Below are 27663 nucleotides of genomic sequence, written 5' to 3'. Positions count from 1 at the left end.
GTGGTCAAATTTTATTGCATTTTAGTCATAATCGAGTCACATTAAGGTAGGGGCAACAAGATTTGCTGAAAAATTGGATGCGAGGTGCAGGATAAAGAAACGACTCAAGATGGTTTCAAGGCCATTGAAAATGGCAACAGAGAGTTGCCTTGAATTGCTATTGAATTGCTAATCCTTCAGACGGGTATTGTGGAAAGGGTACATTTTGAAAGAAATATCAGATTAATTGCTGACAACCAAAGTTGGTATAAATCAGGTAATAAAAAGGGGACACAAGTTTAGAATATAGAAGTAAAATCTGGAAGTATCACAGACAGATGGTATTAAAAGCAATGAGAGAGAATGGGATCTCCAGGAGAGTGGCTGTTAAGTAGAAAAAACAAAGAGTCCCAGACTGAGCTCTCGGGGCGTCGAGGAAGAACCAGAAAAGGAGTCCAAGGAGAAACAACATGAAAAACAGGTGAAAACCTAGGAAAGTGTATGGCTCTAGAAATTAAGCGAACAAGCGTTTTGCTTAGGAGGGAATGATCAATGATGTAAAATGTTGCTTACAGTCCATGAATATGAGGATTGAGAATTGACATTGATGGCTACTATTCACCTTAATAAGAATATTGAATAAAGTTTTTACCTAACTAAATTCTAGACTCCTGGTAGTCAGGGCTTGTCTTAAACGGGGAATTGAAATTTAGAGTCAAATTAGAAACTTATTTTATACTTAAGTTTCCTGGAACTCTGAACATCATTTTTCATACTATATATGATATTTCAATATAGATTCTAGTGGCTTCTCAAGAAAGCCCACTTCTTCCCATTGTTAATACATAGAACCAGACCAAAATAACAGAACCATAAAATTTTAAAGCATCCAGTTTGGTGATTATTACAAATGCATATAGTTGTAACCACCACAGCAGCAAGATACAAAACATTTCCATCAACCCAAACAGTTCCATTGTGTCCTCTTGGTCAGGTCAGTTCCCTTCCTCCACCCCAGTTCCTGACAATCATTCAACAGACTTACCTCCCTGTAATTTTGGCTTTTCTAGAATGCCTTATAAGTAAAATCACTTAAGAATTTAACTTTTACACTATTATTTAAAAATACTTTCATCAGTAAATATATACCAAAGAAATATATACCAAAATAACTTAAAATGTTTAAAATATATCTTTCCTTCTCACTACCACATCTTTAATCTTAAAATGGTCCTCAGAGATCCCAGTTCCTCCTGCTATGACCTTAGCATCTAGAAGTTCTTCAGCATTTTTGAGTTTATAACTCTATTGATTCACTACTCACCATACAATTATTCATACTTTATTATGTCAAGGAATAGTCAGAACTCATTTGTATACGTAAACAAACATATATGTATGTATGTAACATGTATACAAACATATATATATGAATGTACATGAGTAACAATAGCAAATGAGTTCTGACTATTCCTTGACATAATAAATTATTGATTTATTATTTTGGAACTGCCTCTAATCCTTTATACTCCTAACACTGAGCACAATACCAGTAACTGTAACAGTCCTATAATCAATTATTGATTTGTTAAAAATGTGGCAGCAATATTACCTTTGAAATCACCATGTTGGTTCTCAGTAGTCCTAAATTTCAGATTCAGCATTTGAACGCAAAATTAGCACACTTGAATGCAATCTACATAATCTTTGTCATTGTTTTTTATTTTAATTCAAAGTCTCTAAGTAGCGTAGAAGTGTAATTTCAGAGTTTTCTCTCTTATGTGCCTTTAAGCATATAAGATTATACATCTGGCCTTGTACCAAAAACCGAGGCCGGCGGGATATGAAATCCTGGGGTTAACAGCAATCCAGCTATTTCTTTTTCAAGATATTTTTTCAAAATGGGACAGAAAATGAAAAGACAGATGAAACTACGACAACCCAGTGACAAGAGAGCAAAGAAAAATCACGTCTCCTTCCATAAAAATATTAACTAAGGTCCTGGTTTTAATATTAACATTTTTGGTTACAGTTAAGCTTTAAAGTTAATGAAATTCTCATTTGTATGCTGATCTAGGGGCATGAATACCAAGTTGTAGATGAGATAGAAATTAGCAATAAAGAAAATTAAGAAAAAGAAAATGAAAAATTCCCATAGAGTTTAACACGTATAGGCATGTATATGCTCACACTCATACGTGGGTAACATGGGAGAATCTGGATATTTTTTGGAGGTGGCCTTTTTGCAGCAGTTGAAACAATTCATCAATTGGCTTCACATTTGTGGGGTATAATCTAACTAAGATTTTTGAGCAACAGGCATTTTTCTTTTTGTTTTGGGAAAATTATGAATAACTTATAAGTGACCTGTTTACTCCATTAGGAAATATACTGTTTTACTCAATGAAGCATAGAACAGAAAAAAACCGGAACAATAGTAGAAAAGGAAAAACTACAGTCTTGGCAATAAAAATGTATTTCATCCATTTTGGCACCCAGACTGAGTGAAAATGCTGCCACGAGGCAGGATTTTAAATATATGCCCTTTTTGGCATACAATTTTAATATAGAAATTGATATATTGGGCATGCAGCACATATTAGAACATTGCTTTTTCTGCTGCAGGTGTGTTTGACTGACCCTGAATAAATGTCAAGAAAACACCTTTCCTATCTTCTTCTTTCTGACTATAATTCACCTTCCCTTAATATTTAACTATTGCTCCATCATTATAACATGCACTCTGTTTAAGTGGTGGGTACAGGTAAAATTCAGCAGATAAAATAAAAATCTTATTGGAATATACTAAATGTAATGGGGATTTTTGGTTGAGAAAAATGTTGGTACTGCTAATATAACTGATATAGTCATCGTATTCCCTAGAGATTTATAGAAAAAATAATTTTAAAAAAGCAAGTAAGATATAATAGAAGCAAAAATAGGAGGTGAATAATTTTCTGTCTTTGGAGTCAGTGTACTTCATTATTAGACATTTATTCTAAGCCTACATCAGAAAATACTTGAAGCAAATAAAGAGAGAACAGTTTTCTTTTCTTTCTTCATCCCTTTTCTTCAAGAGAACATCTCATTAACATTAATAGAAACTGTGCCCAGAAAAAGTCATTAACATTAATGGAAACTATGCATAGAAAAACCCCTAGATTAGTTTTTGGCCTTTTAAAGACCTTATGCATTGCTGCCTGCCCCAAAAGGACAGGATGGGAAGATAGTAATCACATTTTTACCTCATCTCTTTAAATTATATATTTCATTAAATTATATTTCATAAATCCTGAGTTAGAAACAGCACAAGAAAACTCAAGCTGCAATAATATTTACTCTCCCAATAAACCTGGAGCTTTCACAAACCATGTGTCTTAGTGAAAGTCACTGAACAAGTTATATGACCATGATTCTCATGAGCATTCTCTTTGTGCTTGCAATTAGGCTGCCTGCCAGGAGTTGAAATGATTAGCAGTAAATATAAATTTAATAGCTCTGTTTTGCAGTTCCCCACTCACTCTTGGTTCCTCCATTCACTAGGGAGATAATGTGAATCAGACCCTATCAAATAAACATATGACAGGAGTTCAATCTGAATTAAATATAAGGGAATCTTAAAAGGGCAAGGTAAAATAAAAAAGAAAAAAATACATTCTCTATTTAATAGCTACTTTACTTTTACACCAAAACATTGCTCTATATTTTTAATATGAGCAAAACTTAAAGTATTAGTACATAAATCATACATAACCTAAAATTTTTAAAAACCTGATTAAAATCATGCTTGAAAAAGTACAGGGTTTCTTTTTCTGTCACTTGAAATAGGATTGTGAGAACATGTATGTTTCTAATATCATTTTGCCTAGCTGTTAGAGTTGGGTTTTCTGAAATTTACCAATACCTTCTCATCCTCTTTCACGTCATCAACAGGGCTCCACAGGAAATTGGCAGTAGGTATCAATTTAATGTGCCTTCTTTATAGGTACCTTACTATATGTCTTATCGCTTATTTCTCAATATAGGAGACACAAAATTAGAATATAGCAATGACTAGGAAGTCATGTGGCTGTGCCGTAGAATGATGATGAAGTATATACAATACGGAAAGTCTTTATGCTTTGTGTTTGATCCTATCAGAAACAGGCCCTAAGTCTCAACTTGTAATAAAATATTCCTTCACTTCCTTTGGGGTACAGTAAAGGTCAGATGAGGTAAGACGCCAAAGAAAAAGAGTCGGGGAGAGAAGAACAGTTTTCATTCAGCTTAGCCTGATGGCAAAGGGCTTTTAAACACCTCACAAGGAACATCGAGCAAAAATGAGCCTAGTCAAAACAACTCTCCTTGATTTTACTTCCCAGTTACTTTCATTTTTTTCTGCAGCTTCCCTTATCTTTTCATCATAGATGTCTTCCTTCAGCACTATTCAATATGTAAAACAGCTGAAAGATCGGTTACTCGGTAAGAAAAAAGGATATGGTAGCTACCAGGCTGAGCAGAGATATCTTGATATACCGTATCTTTTTTCTTACCCAGTAACCAATATATCTGAGATGTTTGTGCTGCTCAACATTGCCTGGCACATGGGAGGAGCTATAAGTGAAAAGATATCTCTGAGAAGATGTAAGTTTGTTGGTACCAGGGCAAAGCGTGGAGGAAAAAAGGAAAAAGAGATGGAGAAAGCCTATGTATCATGATGACATCTTTCATTTCCTGCAACCAACTTTTCTTGAGTCCATAATATACATTCTTTGATGCTTTAGCCAATTGAGTTAAAATTCATCCTGATGCATTTTAAAGTATTCTAACACAATATCATCAGGAAACATGTGAGTAAAACACAGGCCTTCTCATTATCTTTTGGCAATGAAAGGCAGAGTTTAAATTAGAAATATTTACGGAAATATATACACCAATGGATTTCAAAGAAAATGAGAATAGTATGCCACAGGAAAATAAAATAGATCTCATGGTGTAAAATTCATCTCACTGGGATTGCTGAATACACATCTGATGCTCAAAAAGAATACTCCAAGAAAAGATAAATTGTTTAAATCTAAAGAGCCTTAATAAGCAGGATGTTAACAAATAAATAAAGTGGCTGGGCATGGTGGCTCACGCGTGTAATCCCAACATTTTGGGAGGCTGAGGCAGACAGATCACCAGAGGTCAGGAGTTCAAGACCAGCCTGGCCAATATGATGAAACCCCGTCTCTACTAAAAGCACAAAAATTAGACAGGCATGGTGGTGGGTGCCTGTAATCCCAGCTACTCAAGAAGCTGAGGCAGGAGAATCACTTAAACTCAGGTGGCGGAGGTTGCAGTGAGCCAAGATCACGCCACTGCACTCCGCTGGGCAACAACAGTGAGACTCCAACTCTAAATAAATAAATAAATTTCTGATGAACAACAAATCAAACATGTATTCCTCAAGGTGGTAAATTGATTCTCAAGATGGTAAAACACAAGAGAAATCCTATGACATCTTAGCTGATGTCACAGAAAGGCAAACAAACAAGAGATATCATTCAATCTGAATACCTCAGCTTTATGAAATTTATATCAATACTAAACCTTTTTTTTTTTTGAAGTACAACCGATGTGAAACTGGAGGAAAGCAAAGGCGGCTTTCTTTGATCAAAGCACCTGTTACATCTGCTTAAACTAAATAATTGGATATAGTTCTGACTACTCCATACACATTCTCTCCTAAAATTGGACATAATTTAGTGAAGCAAGATGCTGAGAAGTCTACTGCCTTAGCAGATTTTCACTGGAATATGTTTAAAAGCATAGCTTTTCTCCCACATGGAAAACAAATTGTAGAAAATCAAGTGCAAATTTATGTAGGATTATGTTTTTAAATAAAATAATTATCAGGTATCCAAAAACGGAGGTGAGTCAACAAGTTAAAGAAAATTTTATTTTGCTTAAACAATAACTAAGTTTCATAAACCATGCTCCATGGATCCTAATATAATAACAAAATCATTAATTTTAATGTACAGAGCTATGAAATGGAATTTGGAAATTATGTTGCTAGACCAATTTGTTCCTTAAAAAAGACAATCTTCATAGATGCCTGGCAAAAAAAAAAGGTGGGCCTACTTGGGGGCATGTTAGAATCACGTACTGCCCAGGTATTAACAAAGTCATTTTAGACACTCCTTAAAACAACAATAAAAATATTTACTTTAACGTAAGGCAGAAAGTCTCCATGTCAAATTTGAGAATTTTTACTTGAATTGACTCCAAAACAAACCAATTGAATTACAGTTGAAAGTTAAGTGAACCTGAATATAATTTACATTTTCTATATCATACTCCAAAACATATATTTTCTATGTAATACTTGAAATTGTAAATGCCAGACACTATGATCAGCACATAGGTCATCTCAACTTTTCTTCCATAACTACTATATAAGCAGGCTATTATTCCTGTTTTACAGATAAAAAAGAACTTAGATTTAGAGACCGTAATTAAGTTTTCAAAGGCCACACACAGTTTTGTCCCTTCTTTCCACTGATATCCTCCCTCGTCTTGTTCTGATGTGCGCAGGAGTGAAGATTTCTATTTTTCCATCTGGGGGAATTTCTTAGTGGCCCACTCCATTCAATCTGTGTAGACAGCTCAAAACTTCCCTCAATTCTCTTGATCTGCCCCAATCAAGGATGTTCTGAAGATGGGCACAAACAAGCCAGGGGCAGCTTTTAGTAGAAGGAGTAAGAATGTCCTTCTTAGGCATCCTCTTTTCAGAAGGAACCAACATGAAGCCCATAAAAACACAAAACCCCCATCTCCATGGCTGCTTCTCAGGGCTCAGAGAACCAATCTACCTTCTCAAATATGAGAGCAGCAAAAGAATTGGGATTAAAATCTTAACTAGAAATTAAGGAGGTACCCTCTACTTAAGTAGGTTTCAACCCATGCCTCAAGGAATGCTGTTGTATAATATGTTCTATATTCTGCCCCATGGGAAAGAAAAACATGCAAACAAATGAACAACATCCCAAGTCACCAAAACCAAAACAAAAAAGTGGTCTGCATGTGGGCCAGTTTGGTAACTCTGGATTAGATAAAGTTCAGCTTTTATAAAGTTTTCATGATTAACCATTTATATGTTTATCAGCATTATGATCTCAAAAAGGACTTTAATTTCATTTAAAATCTGCTGAAGTTGTTCGAAAATCCTCCTTTCTATATCCTACAGGTGAAGACTTGAAAAGAGTCCAGCAGAAGCCCAAGGCGTTTGGTTGAGGATTCAGGGTCTTGGAAGGCCAATGCTTTGCCAGATGTAATTATTAATAATATTTAATATACAATTTTGACCAAAAATATTTTTGCATGAACATGGCCTAATGTGTTTTATTTAAATATATCGTTATTGGTATTATTAAGAAAAGCTTATTTCTTTTTGAAACCATGCTTAGGCATCAGTTGAGCGCCTCTGAAACTCCTTTTTTTTCTTTTTTTGACAGAGTCTTACTCTGTTGCCCAGGCTGGAGTGCAGTGGCTTGATCTTGGCTCACTACAACCTCCACCTCCTGGGTTCACGCAATTCTCCTGCCTCAGCCTCCCAAGTAGCTGGGACTACAGGCATGTACCACCATGCCTGGCTACATTTTTTGTATTTTTTTTTTTTTAAGTACAGATGAGGGTTCATCCTGTTAGCCAGGATAGTCTCGATATCCTGACCTCGTGATCCATCCCTCTCGGTCTCCAAAAGTGCTGGGATTGCAGGTGTGAACCACTGAGCCTGGCCCTCTGAAACTCATATTAATTTTGCAGGACCCTCAGATTATTTGGAAGCAAATATTCAATGGGGTCAACTTAGACAAGATTTCCAAAAATGTGGCCCTCAGCTTGGGTTGAAAGCTGTAAACATGTTCATTAATAATCTTCAAGAGAATATTTACGCAGTCCTTTTCCATTTAATTAATCACTAACACCCTTGTCCCAGAGCATCCTAAAAGGCTGGTGTTTCAGTGACTATCCATCTGTTTGAATACCACTGACAAACCTTACTGTTTAAGTTTATTCCATTATCATGAATAATGAACTAGAGTTTCCTTTGCTCAATTTATATCTTCAAGATGTCACCAAGCTCAGCCTTGTAATCTCTAACCAAGTCCAGTTTTGAACTAGTTACAATTCAGGAGGTTATCTGTCATTAAGATGGGAATGACTCTCCTAGAGGACATGGACCTTGTCTTGTACATCTCTGTGATCTCTAAAGAGCTGTGCACAGAATTGACACTAAGTTCAATAAATATTTCTTCAATATACTAAGAATTGCTCTGTTTCCACTTACAGTGCAGAGCAGTTTTCATCTTCAAAGCACCTTATTCACATTAATTCAGTTATTTACATTTTGCTGATGGGTAAACTGCTGGAGAAGCTAAACGGGCTGTTAAAGGCCAGAGAGAGAAAACCCCACCTGTCAGGAATAAAAATTTGCAATTACTGATTACCAGTCATATGTCCCTGGATTTTTCCAGGAAAAAACAGAACAAAAAAAGGCCACCTAGGTAGTGGTTATTCTACTTGTCAGGACAAGTCAATAGCAGTTAAAGAAAGAAGTACACTACATGGTCCCAACAGCTTTACTGAACAAGTGCAGGAGAAAACGTTATTTTTGTTGTGGTTTTGAGTGTGTGTGTGTGTGTGTGTGTGTGTGTGTGTGTGTGTGTGTCTGTCAGCAGTTTTGACACACACTGTGATGCAGAATTACCTTTTTCTATTTGCAATTCTAAAAAGGCTTCCAGGTACCATGTACTGTTTACATAGGAATTGAAATACATTGGACCTCAAGCATATTTTGCTCCTGTAAAGTGTGCTAACTGTATAGATCTAAAGGCAGCAGCAACATCGTAATTTCAAAATAGACATTAAGGCAATTAAAAACCCATGTAACCCTACTGCAAAGTACAGTTCTCATGGAGACTGTGAAGTGTGTATCGTTATGCTACTTCATATGTTTCTTTATGAGACAGTTTGTGTCCCCAAACTCTTATCTTTCTAAAATGTCTTTTCTGATGTGAACTGGGGGAGGAGAAAGATAAGACTTGTTGGCCATGCATTGCTTCAGCTTTCAGTTGCGTTTCTCTCTATTCCTTGGAAACTTTGACTTTCTCCCAGCAGCTTCCTAGAAGGAAAATAATAGGAAAGGTCTAGTGTTCATAGATACTGTGTGTATAGAAAGTAGTCCAGTTAGGAAAGTACTCTAGGAAAGCTCTAAAAGTCTGACTTTAGGGTATTTTTTCACCTTGCCATCTACTTGTCTCTACCCTGCTAAAATCTTAGTGATTAAGCCTTAAGAGATATCTTCCTTTTATACTCCAAATAACACTTGATGAGAAAGGAGCTGTGTAACACTCTACTTGTTTGGGTGTATATTAGGAAGAGATCCTTTTCCCTTAGGAAGTGCAAGGGAGGTGGTGAGGATACAGGCAATCAGGACCAAAAGGGTGGGTGCTGTTCTACAAGCAGTAATTTAGTAGTCAGGTGTCAGATGAAGACAGCAAAGAATGCTGTTTTGAGTAACTGGAGATGGCAAATCCCCACGTAGCTGGCGTAGACTTGGACTGGCAGGTACCTGACAAGCAATGCCTGAAGATGTAGGGAAAGTGGCTGAGGCAGAGTGCTGGATAAGGGCAGGGCTGTGGTCCCCAGGGAGCCTTTGTTCCAAGATTAAATAGGTTGGTTGGAAATAGGCCGAAGTACAGCCTCCAGTGTAGTGGTTGCTGACAAGTCAGCAATCTGGTTTGCAGGGGAGGTCTGAAGAAAAGTTAATGCAAGATAGTTTGTTAGATCAGAACAATCACTGAAAATTCTCCAGAGAAAATAATTGTGCTAATAACCTAGGTGGAGTAGATATGTCACACCCATATGACCCCCAAATCTTCATCAACCTGCTTAGTACCAGACAGACTAGTTTTTAGGTCCACAGGGATTTTTGAAATTCCTGACAATTCCTAGATTCTGATTCAAGGTGGCAACTCAAGAAAACAGTTAGTAAACTAGCTGTGTTCTGGAAAAGAAAAATAAATTAAAGCCACAGACAAGGGAGAAGAAAAACTTCTATGCTTGGCCAGGTAAAGACAAGCTTTCTCTAGGAAGTACTTATAGTCACATAAATAAGAAATCATAGACTTCTGGAGCAAGAAGCGTCTTGGTTATTGCCTGGACTAACAGTTACTATTAACATATTTAAAAACTAAAGTCATGAGGAATTAGACTAGGAAACATTCATTTGCTTGTGTCTAAAACTACTCTTTAATTTAGGAGCCTCCAATGAAGCAGAACACCTAATAAAAGTTAATTAGGAACAGGTACTGCTGAGACCTTCTCTAAACCCCAGGAGCAGATGCATCTCTTTCACTTGCCTGGTTACTTGAATGTAACTAAACATGCCATCTGATTTCAACAAACAAACCTATTCTTGAATTTCCTGAGAAGACGAGCCCCTGGATATGAAAGCCTCACACTTTTAAGGCAAAGGTTTTCAAGGTAGTCAAGGGTAACTCAATCAGTAAAGGAATATAACTATAGACAAGCACTTGTGTTATCTGGGGTTAATTTAAAATTATGATGCTTTTTGAAAAGCAACAAAAAGGGCTTTGAGGTGTCGCTGCCAAAACCAATTAAAAGTAACCAGAAAACAAAACAAAACAGAACACTAAGCAAAGATAACAAGTCTTCCCTCAGCACATTTCTAAGAGAAATAAACATATTCTGCAGAATCTGTTCAAGAAAGACTGCAGGTGGTGGATAACCAAGTCAATGTCCATTCTTGGCAATGGAATGGATTCCGAGGCATGAATGCAGACCACTAGCAAAGCTTTATTAAGGAATCCTTCACCATGCTTTGGGAAGATGTTTGATACAATTCAGGTCAAGTGTTGATCAATAACCTGGAAATCAAAAGAACAGATCACAGAAACAAAAACAGCAGATTTAGGCAGATTCCCAGCCCCATCCCAAGTGAGATACTGACACCAAGCATAAGAAATCATTGTTTTTTCTCTCCCTTCCTTCCCCTATCTCACATACCAACGCTTTTTCCTCTTAAGTCTCCTAGCTGCAAATGTTTCCTAGTGAAGTCTACTTTACCCCTTTTACACCCACAAACTGAGACTCAGGTTGTACATTTTGTGGTATCGTCATTGATGAAAGCCTCTAACGGAATTAGAAGACCCCGAAATAGCACAGCTGATATATACCTGGCAGATAATTGCTTAAAACACCAGCAGAGATGGATGTCTAATCTATTCTTAAAAATAGGAGCAGCCAGATCGCAGTTCACCCCTCCACTGCCTCTTTCCCCTTCTTCCCCAACAATTCTGCTAGTTCATCTGAGTATTTCAGACAAGAAAGCAAGAATCTTACACTATAATGTGGCCCTTCTGGCACAGCTTCTCTTTGCAACCCCAAAGCTGACATTTGCAGCTTCAAGGCAACAGATAAGCATGCTTACTGTTACTTAAGATTAGATTAAACTCTTGATAATAAGCAGATTTATTGACTCATTATTTGAATAAATATTTATTGAGGCACTCTACTAGATGCTGGGTCAAGTGATAACCAGAAATAGCTAGCCAGAAACACTTTCCACAAGTCATTACAAGAGACTTAAGTCATAGTAATAAGGTGGATGTGAATAGAAGAAAGGTTCAGTGGGAACCCCTTACTCAAACTCTTCCTCAGAAAAACAATTATTAAGTCTTTTCTCACAAACTGTAGAGTAGAAGAAGCTGCTCAATAATGCCTGATCAAGGTGGATGCCATGATTATTTTGGTTGCAGTGTTTTAAACTTTCATGTAGGAGAGAAGGACATTTATGGATTCACTAATTGGTTTTCAGTCAAATAATCCTACTGAGGAAAAAGAGGCATTCCTGAAAGAAAATTGAGACATAACATGGATAATGTAAAGCCTATATTTAATCTTAGCCAATTCCACTGTCTTATTTTTCTGTAGATGTCAAACATATGAGCGAGGAGAAAATGGTTCAAAAATGCAACCCAGGGAACTGCCCTACTTTTCCTACTTGCCCAGTATTCAATACAATGGATTTTTATTCTGTTCTCATTTTCTCTAACAAAATCTTCTTGTTTGGAAGAGTCAAAGGAATAAACGGTTGGAAGGTTAATCTCCTAATTAAGTTCTCCCTTCATAAGAATTTATTTAATTGTGGAAATTATTATGCAGCTATGTAGGGACAACGTATTCATTTTTTTCCAGAAATAAAGGAAGTTGAGCAAGCCTGACTCCATGAAGAGAAAAAATAAAAATTCCCGAGAAATATAACAAATCGTTCAAAATGAGCAGGGTAAAGTATCCAAATCAAGGAACAAATTGATTTAAATGATTATTCAAGAAATCTGGATGGTGATCTAGATTCAAAGTTGCTTTTTTCTAGGAGGCCTGGCTTACAGAAAGAACATGATAGGTTCCTAGGATATATATTAATTTTGTACTTCATTTAATGCTGTTAAAATAATTTTGTCTCTAATATCACATCCAGTAATATCTCAAATGACACTGATTACTGATTGATAATGCACCATATTCTAACAGATATTTCATCTCCATCCTCTCCTTCCCTAGAAAAGGGTTCATGGACCCCTGGACATATAATACGTTGCTTTTATCATTTTGCTACAGCTATAAGGCAAAAGGAAAGAAAAGTCTCTGTCCTAATCAGGCATAGCAGCCATGAAATCCTACGTGCAAACTGAATATCAAACTAATAATAATTTTACGAACCAAAATACATTATCTAACAGTTTAAATAAATTAAAAAATAATTTATCTATTTGTTATGGTCCCAACTAATCAAATGAAGAACTTAACAGAATAAATATAGGACTATCCATTCGTACTCATCTAGGAATGGGTAAATGAGCCACTTTAAGTATAAGAAAAAAATGAGAACAATCTGTAAAAACTAAAGAATCAGTCTCTTTAACTTTGCTTCTCAGAATTACAAATATCAAAGCATTTCTCATTTGGGCTAAATAATACATACACCAAAGAATCTCTAGACAGTACTTACAACACTGTCAGTTGAGTATTTGGCTTTGATATAATTTTAAAAGGTGAAACACAATCCAAGTAAATTTTTTTTACTTGAGGAAGAATGTAAGAATGTGTTAAGTAGCTCACTGTAATTATTCCATAATGTAAACATATACCAAAATATCCCATTGTACCCCATAAATATATAATATATAAAAACATTATTTGTCCATTAAAAATGTTAATGAAACTCAGCTGAACCCTGATATATTCAAACTAGTGATGCAAATGGTGTTCACCAAGCACATACTCTTAGTTTGTGAGCGTTTGTAGACAAGCTAGTTCTCAGCCTAGAGCTACTATTGGTTGTAGATCACAGTCAGTAATGTCGACCAGTCTTAGGAAAGTTCATGGATAGATTAAGTCATTCGGCTATTATGTATTTGCATTGAAATTCCAAGCAAAGCCTTCTTGATTTAGTGAAAACCTTGTTCTACTTGGCTGCGACTAGATTTCCCAATAGGGTCTGTCAATCAAAATTAAAGAGAAGAAATGTAGTAACTTTAATTTCTTTCTAAATCTAGAGTTAGGACAAAACTTCTAAGTCATTATTAACTGGTACTCTACCAAGAATATAGCTCTCAATTATTCAATTCAGCTCTTCTTAATTATTCCCTGTATCAAAAAATAGCCTGCCTGCCACTCTTAAAGTCATTATCTGGAAAGAAAAGTGGGTTCAATTTTGATTGTAAGTAAAAGATATGGTAGGATGTTTATGAAATAATGCTTGAAAAGTAACTTTTTAAAACAACAAAAAAACTAAAGCTTTGTTTTATTGTCCTTCTTGTTTTAGGTTCTGTCTAAAACAAACTGGTTGTTTCAAGATGGAGCCTCACATCCTTAGATTCAGTACGTACAAATAATTTCTCCTTTCAGGGAAAATGAGACATTTTACTTCATCAGTTACTTTGGTTTACTTGATTGGACCTGTATAATTTTAATGCAATCTAAACCAATTTTTTTCCTAACAAAAGCTGTCACAAAAAAACGTTTATGCAGCCTTGGAAATGTAAATGTAAAAAATAAATGTAAAAAAGAAAAAATTATTCATCATTTTCCTGCAAATTAAGGCTAATTACACTTAGAATTACTTGCCCTTCCACATCTTTCATTTACAACCCATATGATCTTCTCAGAGTCTCACGCTTAAGTTAATAAATTCAGTTGGAATTTTTAAACGCTTCTATAAGCACATATATGTTGGAAATAGCACCACAGGTAAGGCATCTCTAAATTTTGATGACTTGGGGATAGGTGGGGATATGACTCAATTATTCTGGTTTCTATGATGTAAAAAATCTTTCTATAGTGAAAACAATGTAAACTGAAGAAAGAGGGATTCTCTACCACTCTTGAAAAAAAACTTTGGGGCTTGGGGCCGAGAAGGAAAAGTAACTCAATGAGCCATGTGTAACACATTAACACTAATTCTTAAATGCTGTTTGTGCTTAAAAAGACAACAAATAGACAAATAATCTAGGAAAATCTGTGACAATAGAATTCAAATGTAAATCATCATGTCTCACTGCCCTCTGTTAGGTATCTAAAAGCAAAACTCCATTATTTGATGCCCCTTCTCACACCTATTATTTATTCTCCCTTCTCAATTAGTTTTTATTCATTACTTCTTAAAGTGTACTTACACATTTAACCACGTCACTTTGGGCTGTGCTGCCTTAGGATTATTAGGCTTGAAATCATCCTATGTTCTTGTTCCATTCCTCACACTCAAAAGGTCCCCAAAGAACAAACAGTCCCATTCGTTTGTCATGAAAACAAAGTGACGCATGTGTTTAATAACACAGGATGTGTGCCATAAAACCCTGATTTGAATAGCTTTTGGAAATTTGGGCCAGAGGCATCAGATAAAATGTGCTAAGTTGAGAGATGCAGATAAAAGGTAAAGAGTTCATTTTTAAAATGTGTAATATTTTCAAAGTCACCAGAGGAGAAATAAAGTTACTGCATGGTGCCAGGTGTGGTGGCTCATGCTTGTAATCCCAGCACTTTGGAAGGCAGAGGCAGGCGGATCACCTGAGGTCAGGAGTTTGAGACCAGCCTGACCCACATGGTGAAACCCTGCCTCTACTAAAAATACAAAAATTAGCCTGGCATGGTGGCATTCACCTGTAATCTCAGCTACTTGGGAGGCTGAGGCAGGAGAATTGCTTGAATCCTGGAGACAGAGGTTGCAGTGAGCCCAGATCATGCCACTGCACTCCAGCCTGGGTGACAAAGAGAGACTCTGTCTCAAAAAAACAAAACAAAACAAAACAAAAAAAGTTACTGCTTGGTCCATCATATGAACCTGAACTAACGTTACTCCATCATGTAGGATGATGACAGTCATATCACTAATCTAAAATATTCATTAGTTTCTTGCAAGGACATTCAGTGGACAGATTCAACAGTTACTTTTGCTAGATAAAGTTAGGGCAAAAGTATGATGGATAGCTAAAAAGTTCCATTCTTTTCAATGCACAAGCAGATAAATTAGTAGCTCACCAGTAACATCAAGCATTTTAAAAACAGAGGAAGGAAAAAAGACCACCACCAGTAATGACCCAGAGAATATTATTAAACCTCATATATTTGGTTTGGGGTAAATATCAAATGGTGGTGATTGGTAGAATTACAGATGTAATTGGAAATGTTAAATTTACTTCTTACTTGACTAGTCACATAGACTATTCTGTCTATACTAAGGAAACATTTATAAGGTTCTTTTGCAAATCAACAGAAAAAAGTCATCAAGGAAAAAGTGTGGTATTTTCTAGGTTTAACTGTTTTAACAAGAAATAATGGGTGTGGAAGCTGAAAATGCTAAAAGATATAAATATATGTAAGTAAAGCAAAAAATAGTTGTTTTTTTAAAAAAAGACTGATACATTCCTTCACCTCCATTTCAGTATACATTAACTCTCCTAAAGCAAATTAGTTAATATACAAAGTATTTTTAAATGAATTATAAGGATATCCATTCAAGAATTATTTATCCTGGCAAAATATCAGTCACAAGTTAAATGTTAAATAGTGAACATGTGGATTAAAATACATACAGCATGAAAGATTGTTCAGTCTCTTAGGACTTCATGCTTTAAAATGATTATTATTAATATTGAAATGATTTATAACAGTGAAGGCACACATACACCTGACTTCAGGGACCCATCCAAATAGGGGGGATTTTTGAGAAATGTGGATTCTCTAGACTCACTGATTTAAACCTCAGCTTATGACCAAGAAGCTTCATTTTTCGGAACCTAACCATGTCACTCTTCTTATCCCTGAAATCTGATAAACAATGCAGTACCAAGCTCAGGATGTTACCAGATACCTTTGGAAATGTTAAAGGAATCCTAAGATGGTCCAGGGCACTCCACATTTATTCAAGCCTTTAGAAAAACAATCACAAACTCCAGTGCCTACAGAGGCCAGATAGTAATTTTAAAAAGGAACAGGGAGAGATAAAGTACTGCCGACAGGAGAGAGCCTTCCCTGTTTCAAGGCAGTGGCAGCTATTCACTTCCACTCTGCTATAGAAATGTAGACCACTTTGTTCAATATTCTGAGCTTTTTATTTTTCTTTTATTTTTTAATAGTAGAGATCTTGATGCTTATGTGAAACCTTCTGATTTTCAAATGTTGGCAACCAGTTTCAAATATTTGCAACATGCAACCAAGCACTATGCTTGCAAATAAAACACAGGTATGGGTAGACTCTGACTGAAGGAAAATTAATTTACAATATCTGATTTTGGTAAGCTATTGGAAAGATATAGAATATTCTGTTGTGTATATGTGTGTGTGTATAATAACTCTACAAAAATTATACACATGTGTGTGTGTATATATATATATATATATAATTTTCTTCTTTCTATATCTACATATATAAAGGATAGATTGACAAGTTGGTTTATTAATGCTAGGTTTAGATATTTTGAAAGAAAATAACATATAGTATCGAACCTGTCTAAACAGAGAGCCAAATCAACAGGTTGAATGGCAACAAGTAAGAGTTACAGTCTGTGACATTGACTAAATTAACCAAGAGTTACAGAGAAGAGAGTGATTACCATGGGATAAGAAGATTCTAGAGGAATATCTGGAGAAGGTAAGATTTAAATTGGACCATGTGCTGGGAAACCTGGATATCTATCTGCAGAAGAATGAAACTAGACCCCTATCTCTCATCATATGCAAAAATCAATGCTAAATAGAATAAAGATTTAAAGGCAAAACATCAAAGTATGAAACTACCAGAAAAAAACCAGAGGAACACTCTAGGACATTGGTCTAGGCAAAGATTTTATGGTGAAGACCTCAGAAACACAGGAACAAAAACAAAAAAGAGATAACTGGGACTATATGAAACTAAAAAGCTTCCGTATATTAAAGGAAAAAGTCAACAGAGTGAAGAGACAACTTGTTGAATGGAAGAAAATATTTGCAAACTATTCATCCAAAGGACTAATGTCCATAATAAACAAAGAACTCAAACAATTCAATAGCAAAAAGCCAAATAAACAGATTAAAGAATGAACAAAGAATCTGAAAAACATTTACTTAAAGAAGACATACAAACAGTCAACAGGTATATGAAAAAGTGTCCAATATAACTAAACATTAGGGACCCATGCAAATCAAATCCCCCATGAGATATCATCTTACTCTAGTAAGAAGGGCTACTATCTAAAGTCAAAAAATAGATGCTGGTGAGGATGTGGAGAAAAGGGAATACTTATACATTGTTGGTGGGAATATAAAGTAGTACAGCTATTATGGAAGACAATATGGAGATTTCTCAAAACTCTAAAAATAGAACTACCACATGATCTAGCAATCCCACTACTGGGTATTTATCCAAAGGAAAAGAAATCAGTTCAAAGGAATACCTGCCTTGCTACCACCGCCATGTTTATTGCAGTAATATTCACAATAGCAAAGATATGGAATCAATCCAAGTATCAACAGGTGAATGGATAAAGAAATGGGGGTGTATATACACAATGGAATACTCTTTGGTAATAAAAAAGGATGAAAATCTGTTATTTGCAGCAACTTGAATGAAACTGGATGACATTGTTAGGTTAAATAAGTCAGGCACAGACAGACAAATATCACATGTTCTCACACATCTATGGGAGCTAAAAACATTGATCTCATGGAGGTGGAGAGTATAATGATAGATACCAGAGGGTGAGAAGGGTGTCCATGTGTAGAAAGGGGGTGAATAGAGGTAGGATAGGGGGTATAAATACACAGTTAGATAGAAGGAATATGTTCTAATGTTTGATAGCACAGTAGGGTGACTGTTAACAAAAATGTATTTATTTCAAAATAGCTAGAAGACAGGATTTGCGACATTCCCGACACATAGAAATGATAAAACTCGAGGTGATGGATAGCCTAAATACCCCTGACTTGATCGTTACACTTTCTATGCATGTAACAAAATATCACATGTACCCCATAGATATGTATAAAGAATGTTAGCAATTTAAAAAATCAAACCATGAAAGCTAATTAAGTTTAAAAAATGATTTCATGTAACTTTTTAAGAAAGACTTTAAATTTCCTTAAGGCTAAACATTTTATCAGGCCAGTTATATATAAATTTTAGTTATATAAACATCTAAGAACTTAGAAATATTAAAAACTGGAAAAGATTACAAATTCAGGACAGATTGGACTTACAAGGCGTGCTATTAAGGGAGATCAGGTATAATAGACTAAGCAAAAGCAAGAATGTGAGAACTAAGTGAAATCCAGGCATAGAACCTATAAAGAATACAGTAACAGGTCACCCAGAAATGTCAAGCAGACTATTTGCTGCTTTCAACTATCTCCTTAACAGAATTCCATGAAAAAAACAAGAAAAAATAATGTGACAAAATACATATTTTATTTTCTTCTTTATAAAGCTGGTTGGTTACATTTTATACTATGCAATGTTAGGTTGAGAATTAAACCAAGAAATATGAACACAAGAGTGGAGAAAAGAAAGAAGAAAAGAGAGAGAAGGATAGGAGAGGAAGAGAAAAGAAGTAAGGATGGAAGGAAGGAAGGAATGAAGAAAGAAAAAGAAAGGAGAGAAAGAGGGAATGAGGGAGCAAAAAAGAAAAGTGTAATGCACCAGGGAAAGGAGAAGCACTGGGTGCACAAAGAAACACTGACCAATTAATCTCATTAATGGGTATAGTTCAAAAATGAATGTCCTTAAGCACAGAGGGAAGAATTTAGGATAAATAATATGAAGGAACTTTATCGTTATGTAAGAACACTCAAGCAATGGATCACGCTATCAAGGGAATTTAGAGACACTCTTGGCTAGAAGACATTAATTTATTATGGGCTGATTTAAGTATAATTAAAATCAACCTAGATACTAAACAAGGGAAATGATATGTAACTTTTAGAAATCCATTTATTACCTAAGGACAGACAGAGCAGCAAATATGAAAATGTTCTGCAGCCAGATTAATCTTCCTTTAAAAAGCTCCCATTCATAACATCACTCCCTTTTGAAAATACTTTAAATGGCTCTACATGACCCAACCAAATTCATAAGTCGGGTATTTAATATCCATAGTCTGGCTCTACTGCTTCAATCATATCTCGCACTTCTTGACGCAGGCTGTCTACACTCATTAGGTTAATCTGCTCCCCATTCTTTAGGGTACACAATGTTTGCCCAAAGTACATGCTTAGTGATTTTTTTAATGGATTAACTGATTAACCTTCAAAGGCATTTCCAGCTCTACAGAATGTACACTAATTCTAACGTTACTTGTATAGAATACTACAAAAAATATTTTAACACTTTCCAAAACTATGGCTATATTTCCTCTTCCATTTTCATCCTTAGGATGGTTTTCCAAAGTAAAACACTGGCCTCTGAAAGTTACTGACATAATGTTGGTTCCTTCAGTAAGAAATAAATTATTCACTATCACTCCCACTCTAAAGCAATCATAGCAGAATTATCTTTCAAATTATAGTCACATGGTTTCTGAAGGCTGATGAAGAGGCTCAGCCCAGGAAACAGTTTAGGATTCAAAAAATACCTCTCAGTTTCTGCTCTTTCTACTTTGGACAGTAGCAATGAGGCCACACTGAATCAACTGATAAGCTTCCTTCGTGTATTCCTTGTTGTTTTTGTTCTTAGTTTCAAGCCCTACCTGAGCCTTGCCCATCCTACCCCAACTCTGTCCAAATCATTGCTCCTTTATTTCATACAGTAGATGCTCATTGCCCCTGAGTTTTTCTGACTAAGACAACAGTCTAAAAGCAAAACCAAAAAGCTAGGGGGCAGAAACAATGTCACTCAAAAACTCTGGCAGATACTGCCACCTACAGGGATTATAAGGTCATCCCCATCTCAATCTCATGAAAATTGACTCTGATAATAGAGGTGGAAATTGGGCATATTTGAACTACATGAATATAGAAGAAGTCGATTTCATCAAATCACAACCTTTGATTTAGAGTATGGAATAATTACATATGTATGTATGTGTATGTATGTATATGCATATGTAAATCAATCATTAAACAGGGCCAGTAAAAATAGGGCTGTAAGAAAGAAAGTAAAAAGAGAAATATCAGGCTGTACCATTGATAATTTCTGCCATTAGAAAAATAATTTCTAAAAAACATTTCAGAAGAGTCATATACCTATTTTTAGTTCTATATGCTCTTGAAAAGTTTATGTAACACTGTATACAACATGATAGAATATTTACCTATAACCAAAGTGTCTAGGGGTTGACATTTTTATCCTATAATATTTGCAACTAAAATTATATTTTAGTTATTCATAAATAATTAATTTAAATTCATAAACTAAGTGATAACCTATATCGTCCCTGAAACAAATAATATAAACATAGCTATTTAAAATATGAGATGCTGGCTATTTCTGTGATGATTTAATGCCATGTTAACAAATACATACTATCAGATTAGAGAAGAAGACAGTGTAAGAGCATATTTTTAGTTTTTACTACTTAAAAAAAAACTTTGAATCTATCATTTTTAAAAGTTGCATTTGAAAATAATGACAAATATATAGAAAAGATGCAAAAAAGCACAAAACATCCCTTCACCCAAGTTCACCTATTACTAAAATTTAACATTTTTATTATTAAGATTTTTCTCAATTTATTTAATTATTTTTCTCTGTCCCACACACACACATACACACACAGAAACTGTTTTTTTCTGAACCATTTGATGGTGAATTACACACATCATGGCATTTTACTTCTTAAATATTGGTATTTCCTAATAATAATATTCTCTTACATAATTCTAATGTTACAGACACAATAATCTAATCAAAAAAGCGGATTTGATCTAATCTATAATCTATATCCACATTTTTTGTCAATTAATCCAGAACAAGACCCAGTCTAGCAAAAGCATAATCTTTGAATCTTCTTTTTTAGGAGAGAAGGGATAAGAGGTTCTGTCTGTTTTAGCTGCCTAGGCTTTTAGCTGTGTCACCATTGCAACCAAATGGCCTGAGTGTGGCCATTCCCATTCATCTCCTGTGTTTACTTTTTCCTTTAATATATCAGAAGATGGATAATAAATTATTTCAGAATTATAGATGGATAATATTTAATGCCCAACATAAGAAGGAATGAAGACTTCTTTTATGGCTAGAGGGCAGATGATTCTTTTGGCATGCATTTGACAGCTAAAGGGACTTTTACATTTTCATAAGTTACCTAAGTGCTATGGATAAGGTGATATGGCAATAGCTCAAAAAAACTAAATTCATCAGTTTCCCCAAACTGGTAAATACTTTTTGGAAAATTGGAAGAAAGATAATGTGAGTGTCATGGAGACACAACTGGCTAAATGGACAATCAGTAAGAATCAGGTAACTGAAAAACTAGCTCTTTAAGTGTGCATAAGAGGAGAGAAGGCAGGTTAAACTGGCAGTAATTACCACGATTCATTCAAAAGTATGAACTGCAGTAGTTACTATGCATGTCCAAGTAGATGTTCCAAACTCCTAAACTGGTGGGAGCGTAAATTAGTTCAACCATTTGGAAGACAATGTGGCGATTCCTCAAGGATCTAGAATCAGAAATACTATTTGGCCCAGCAATCCCATTACTGGGTATATACTCAAAAGATTATCAATCATTCTACTATAAAGACACATGCACATATATTTTTATTGCAGCACTATTCACAATAGCAAAGATTTGGAACCGATCCAAATGCCCATCAATGATAGACTGGATAAAGAAAATGTGGCACATATATATCATGGAATACTATTCAGCCATAAAAAAGGGTGAGTTCATGTCCTTTGCAGGGACATGGATGAAGCTGGAAACCATCATTCTCAGCAAACTAATACAGGAACAGAAAACCAAACACCACATGTTCTTACTCGTAAGTGGGAGTGGAAAAATGAGAACACATGGACACGGTGGGGGAGTGGGTGGGGACATCACACACCAAAGCCTGTCAGGGGCGGGGGGCAAGGTGAGGAATAGCATTAGGAGAAATACCTAATGTAGATGATGGACTGATGGGTGCAGCAAACTACCATGCCACATGTATACCTATGTAACAAACCTGCACGTTCTGCACATGTAACCCAGTACTTAAAGTATAATAATAAAACAATTTTTTAAATCATAAAACAGTTTGAGATAATGTTTCAGATATATTAAGCCTGGTATTGTGAAGTATATCACTACATTATGTCAATTTCCTTAAAGGAAACATTTCCAACGAGATTTTTTTTTTCTATATTCATCCAATACTTGAGCAGTCAAATATAAAGACGGAATATTCAGTGGTTATTGAGTGTATTCAGCAGTGCCATAGGATCAAATCAGAAAGCCTATGTAAGAACAATAAAAAAATTTTCAATTGGCTAGAACCCAAATGATCAAAACTTTGGTTAGCTGATTTTGTTTCTAATCTATATATTCTTTTTTTTTTTTTTAAGAAAGAAAACAAACACAAATTTCAGCTGGAATATATTTATATACCACATTCTGTCTACTTAGAGCCCAGCATCTGTGCAATAGCTATCAGTGATAGAATGGAATTCTAAAATGTCCTAAATTAAAAGCAATATCAAAATATTTGATAGGATAATAAATACAAAAATTATGTAATTATATTATAGTAATTTCCAGCTATGCAAGTATTTTAAAATGATGCTGCTTAACCATTAATTAAATAAAATAGCATCTATCACAGTATTTTGGTTAAACTGCATTCTATTGTACCTACTAATCTTTTCAATAAGATTTCCTAAAGGCAAATTTCAAATGGAATATACCCTTGAGGTGAAATAGATCCTAGATTATCATAAGAGGAAACCATGTTCTAGGACATATTGACAGGAAAAAAAAAAAAAGGTATCTCCTTGGGCAAATACATTAGACTGCTTATCTGCTAATATAAGTTAAGCCAGCATGATTTTTAATGAGATTTTTCAGTGTTTTATATGGTCAAACACATTCCTACCTTCTCCTAGCTGTTTCCCCAAGCTCATTTGATCATAGAACACTTGTTCTTGAAGAGTAGATGACACTTTTCCAAGCTAGCACTTTTTGAATGATGAATGATGAGGTTAGAGAAAATGGATCTAACCTAAGTGTGGATTGCCCTTTTCCTTCAAATCACCAAATACACTAATATTACCTGGAGCTCAACTTTTTACAATGCCATTACTGATGTTATTAATAGAATCTAGTTGGTAACCACAAATGACATGTTCAAAAGTTATATTAGAAAGGATATGTACCAAGAAGAGATTCATTGACTCTTACCATGTCAGTATTCTTCCATATTATTATAATTTTTTGATCCATATATCAAAACTTTGTTTAGGTTAAATGTGGAAAGAATAATGATGCCTACAACTAAAATTTCTGTACCTAATAATTAATTTTCATGCTAAACAGACAGACGACCAGCCTGCAAAAGATACAGGGGGCTATATATAAACTGAATAAAGCCCTTGGAATGGCAAAAATCATCTCATATATATATAAATATATATATATATATATATGGCTATGATTATTTATTATATATTAAAAATATAAAGTATCAATAATATAAATAATATTCTTATATAAAATACTAATATATTAATTAAAATAAATATAAAGTATAAAATAATATAAACATATAATAATATATTTTGTTATTATATGCCCATAGCATTGAGTTTGACAGCTTCTCTAATAGGGTCAGCCCTATAGCAGCTTTTATTAAGACTTCACAGACCTCTTACACTACAATATGTTTCCCATACATTCTTTATGTACCAAGATGAGATTCATTGAATCTCACTGTCTTATGAAACTTAATATTTTGTTTACTTTTCTTTGGGAGATCATGTTTAAAATGCAAATACCGAACAGAAAGAGGCCCAGTGTCATAAACTCACACTACATTTTAAAAAAAGAAAAAAAGTGTAGTTAATTTTTTTCTTGAATTGGGTCTTATTCATCCATCCATCAAGGATGCAGCAGATTATAAAAACATAATTTAAAGGAATTTTTTTTTGAGATAGGGTCTCACTATGTTACACAGACTGGAAGGCAGTGGCTATTCACAGGTGCTATCAAAGTGTACTGCAGGCTCAAAGTCCTGGCCTCAAGCGATCCTCCCACCTCAGCCTCCAGAGTAACTGGGAGGATAACTGAAGTAACTGGGGTAACTCCAGAGCACATGTCACCACACACCACTCGAAATATTTTTTGATTGCATAATTTTTATGACAGCCTGCCATGTCTATCTAGTAATCCACACTATAAGGTAATAAATCTCACCTTATACTTAAGTAAACATTTTGGAAGAGGGGGATCTTGCATTTTGCATTTTAATAAGCTTCCAGTAACAAAAGTAGTAGTTTTCTCATTTTGAGAAATAAAACCAAAGAGCAAAAATATCCTGCTATTTACTACAAGAATTTAAAATACAGGGATGGCTCTGATCCCATTGGAAGTATAACAATACCCAATTTAAAATATCTTTCTTCTGGCAACTTTTAATTAATGTTATAAGTCAGAAATCTGATTTTAAATGAAGGAACTGTCAATTTACTAGTGGTTCAGGTTTCAAATTCTGTAACAGCATTATGTCCTAATGTCCACTTTGCAAGAAAAAAATGGTTGCCTGTTTAGGGAAGAAAAGATATACAACAAGAGGACAAGATATAGGGAAACAAAATTAAATAAAGGGGTTTCAACAATGAAGTTAACACAGGAAGCATTCTCTTATAAAACAAAAGTAATAATCTGGGAGAATTGCATTTGTTAGGTTACATACAGTATGCTATTTAAATCAGCAAATCATCCATTCCATTATAGTTTTTAAAATCATTATTTTACTGCTACCCAAGGATGCTGTAAAAATAAATTAGAAGATTTTCTATCAACAAACAATGAGGCTTTTAATTGAAACTTAAAATATTGAGCAGATCAATGCCACTTTTGATAGAGAAGCATCATTCCTTTTTAGATTGGCATTGTAATTAAAGCTTCCCAGTTCCGCATTCTTTACCACACAACTTTTCAATCATTAGCTGTTTTACTCAAATGTGGTTTGTTTTATTCCATTTCTTTGTATCATGAATCCCTTAGAAAAATTTTTCTCTCATCCTTATATTCATTCCTTTCTTTGATTTACTTTTCTTCCACTGAGATCTCATCCAATACTCTGAGTCTTCCATTTTTCTGCCAATACCTTATCATGAGGCTCTTTCCAAAAATGCCATCATCTCCAAAAATACAATTTTATTTTCTCTGAGTTGTAAAGAAGCTCAGACATATTAAAATTAAATATAGAAATGCTTCTTTCTAAAATTACACTTTAGAATTACTTAGCATATCTGATTTAGACAAAGTAATTTTGTTTGGATATGCCATGCGCTATTCAGTAGAATGACATATCTTTAACTTAAATTAGTGGTCAAAGGCAAATTTATTTGTAATATGTCTTGGTAAACATTTGTATGTGAAGGAAAAATTGCAATATACTGAAAAATATGTGAATATGCTGAATTGAAGTTTAAGAAGACCGATGCAAACTTTAAGTTGATTTAAGGACCTGAACTGGAGGGGTAGTAGGTGTCAGAACTGAAAAAACTACATTTGTACAACCAGCTTATAAACCCACTCACCGGAACCATGTAACCTCTCATTGCTTATAAGTGAATCACATCTACTATGCTAATGTTAGTTATTTAACTCTTCAGGACTTTCCTTAATGTCAAGCATATAGCACAGGGCCTGACACAGCATTGAATAAATTAATACAATATTCAATTAATAAAGATCTAATTATACTATTTGTATGACCCAAATACTAACACCAACATGTTGCCAAGTAAAGAAACAAAACAGCTGATTATATCTTGATTTTAATGTATATTGCTTTTACCTTTAGGCTAAAAAAAACCAGTTTACATTAACAAAGTTTTTATATTAGGCCAAAAACCAATATACATAGGCCATGTTTTCTTTGAATAATCTTCTTTCGTTAATGAATGTTCCAAAACCTTTACCCCACCTTTTCCTTTATGTTTTTTACCCACTGAAATTCTACATCCTCATACTTATGCCAGTCTTCTGGGCAGTCTTTTCTGAAGCTTTCAGTTTATTCCTCTTTAGAATTTATTTCGTCTTTGTGCATTCTAAAACTCATTATCATTCTACTACTTCATACTGTAAATTTTTCAAGTAATTTTAGACCCCACATAAAGAATGCCCTAAGAATAATTTTGTTAGTTCTATCCTATTTTGTTTCCTCTGTAACACTCAGTACAAATGCTCTCTGTTTCGTAGGTCCTCTATAAATACTTGGCTATTTCCGATGAATGGTAAAAGACCCCTCTCACATCTGGAATCTTCAGAAGGTCAGGGTTTCCGCAAGCATTGCAGTTATGCAAATTTCTATTTGTTAAGATTACAATAATTGCAAGCAGCTAGAAAAAACTAGAGTAATGATGTATTCTTTCAAGTAAGTGTCTTAGAAGATTCCTAGGAAAAGCTAATTGCAAACACCTAGGAGAGAAGGTATATGCCTTATGATTATTTGCATGCCCAGAGTCCTACTAGTAGAGTGGCAAAGAAGCAGCATCCAAATAACTTTTCTTAGGTATTTGTGAATAACTAAAAATTTAGATAATTGCTTTTGAAAATACCATATTTTAGTGCATTCTATATGTGGGGTCCACCTCTGTACACTTGCATCCCTGGAGTAAAAGAGAGCTGTAAAGGACAAATGGACAACAGACAGCATATCTGCAGAGGAGGTGATTCTTTGAGCTGTTATTAAAATGAGTGCTGTTCAACTATGTGATTGACTGTAATATGAAGTCACATGTGGAAAAAACAAAACTCCACCATATATTATAAATACCATTCTAGTCATAAGACATCCTCTAACCCACTTGTAAAATTAAGATAAAAACCACTTAGCTTTAGCTTAACCATATTAAAACAAGTTTCTAACATGAAGTAAATCTTAACCACAGGATTCTTCTTTCAGAAAAGCAAATATAAAACAGTTTTAGCTAGAAATCCCATGGTGTCTTTTAAAGTA

The 27663-nt window shown here is 34.7% G+C and overlaps 1 protein-coding gene and 1 long non-coding RNA gene across 35 annotated transcripts in view; both read right to left on the bottom strand.

The window, feature by feature from the left end:
- NRXN1 (neurexin 1) overlaps positions 1-27663 on the bottom strand; it is a 1131792-nt gene that overhangs the window by 210144 nt on the left and 893985 nt on the right. The window lies entirely within an intron of this gene.
- Positions 2660-5903, bottom strand: LOC116560680. The gene is made up of 2 exons (XR_004273076.1): positions 5463-5903; positions 2660-4995 (listed from the first exon to the last, which is right to left on the bottom strand). It is a non-coding gene; the product is annotated as an uncharacterized LOC116560680 (long non-coding RNA).

This window comes from Sapajus apella, unplaced genomic scaffold (genome assembly GCF_009761245.1).
Source record: "Sapajus apella isolate SASKATOON/1434 unplaced genomic scaffold, GSC_monkey_1.0 scaffold26, whole genome shotgun sequence".
NCBI lineage: Eukaryota > Metazoa > Chordata > Mammalia > Primates > Cebidae > Sapajus > Sapajus apella.
Note: the sequence above shows the minus strand (reverse complement) of the source record. Positions and strands in the feature narration are given on the sequence as shown.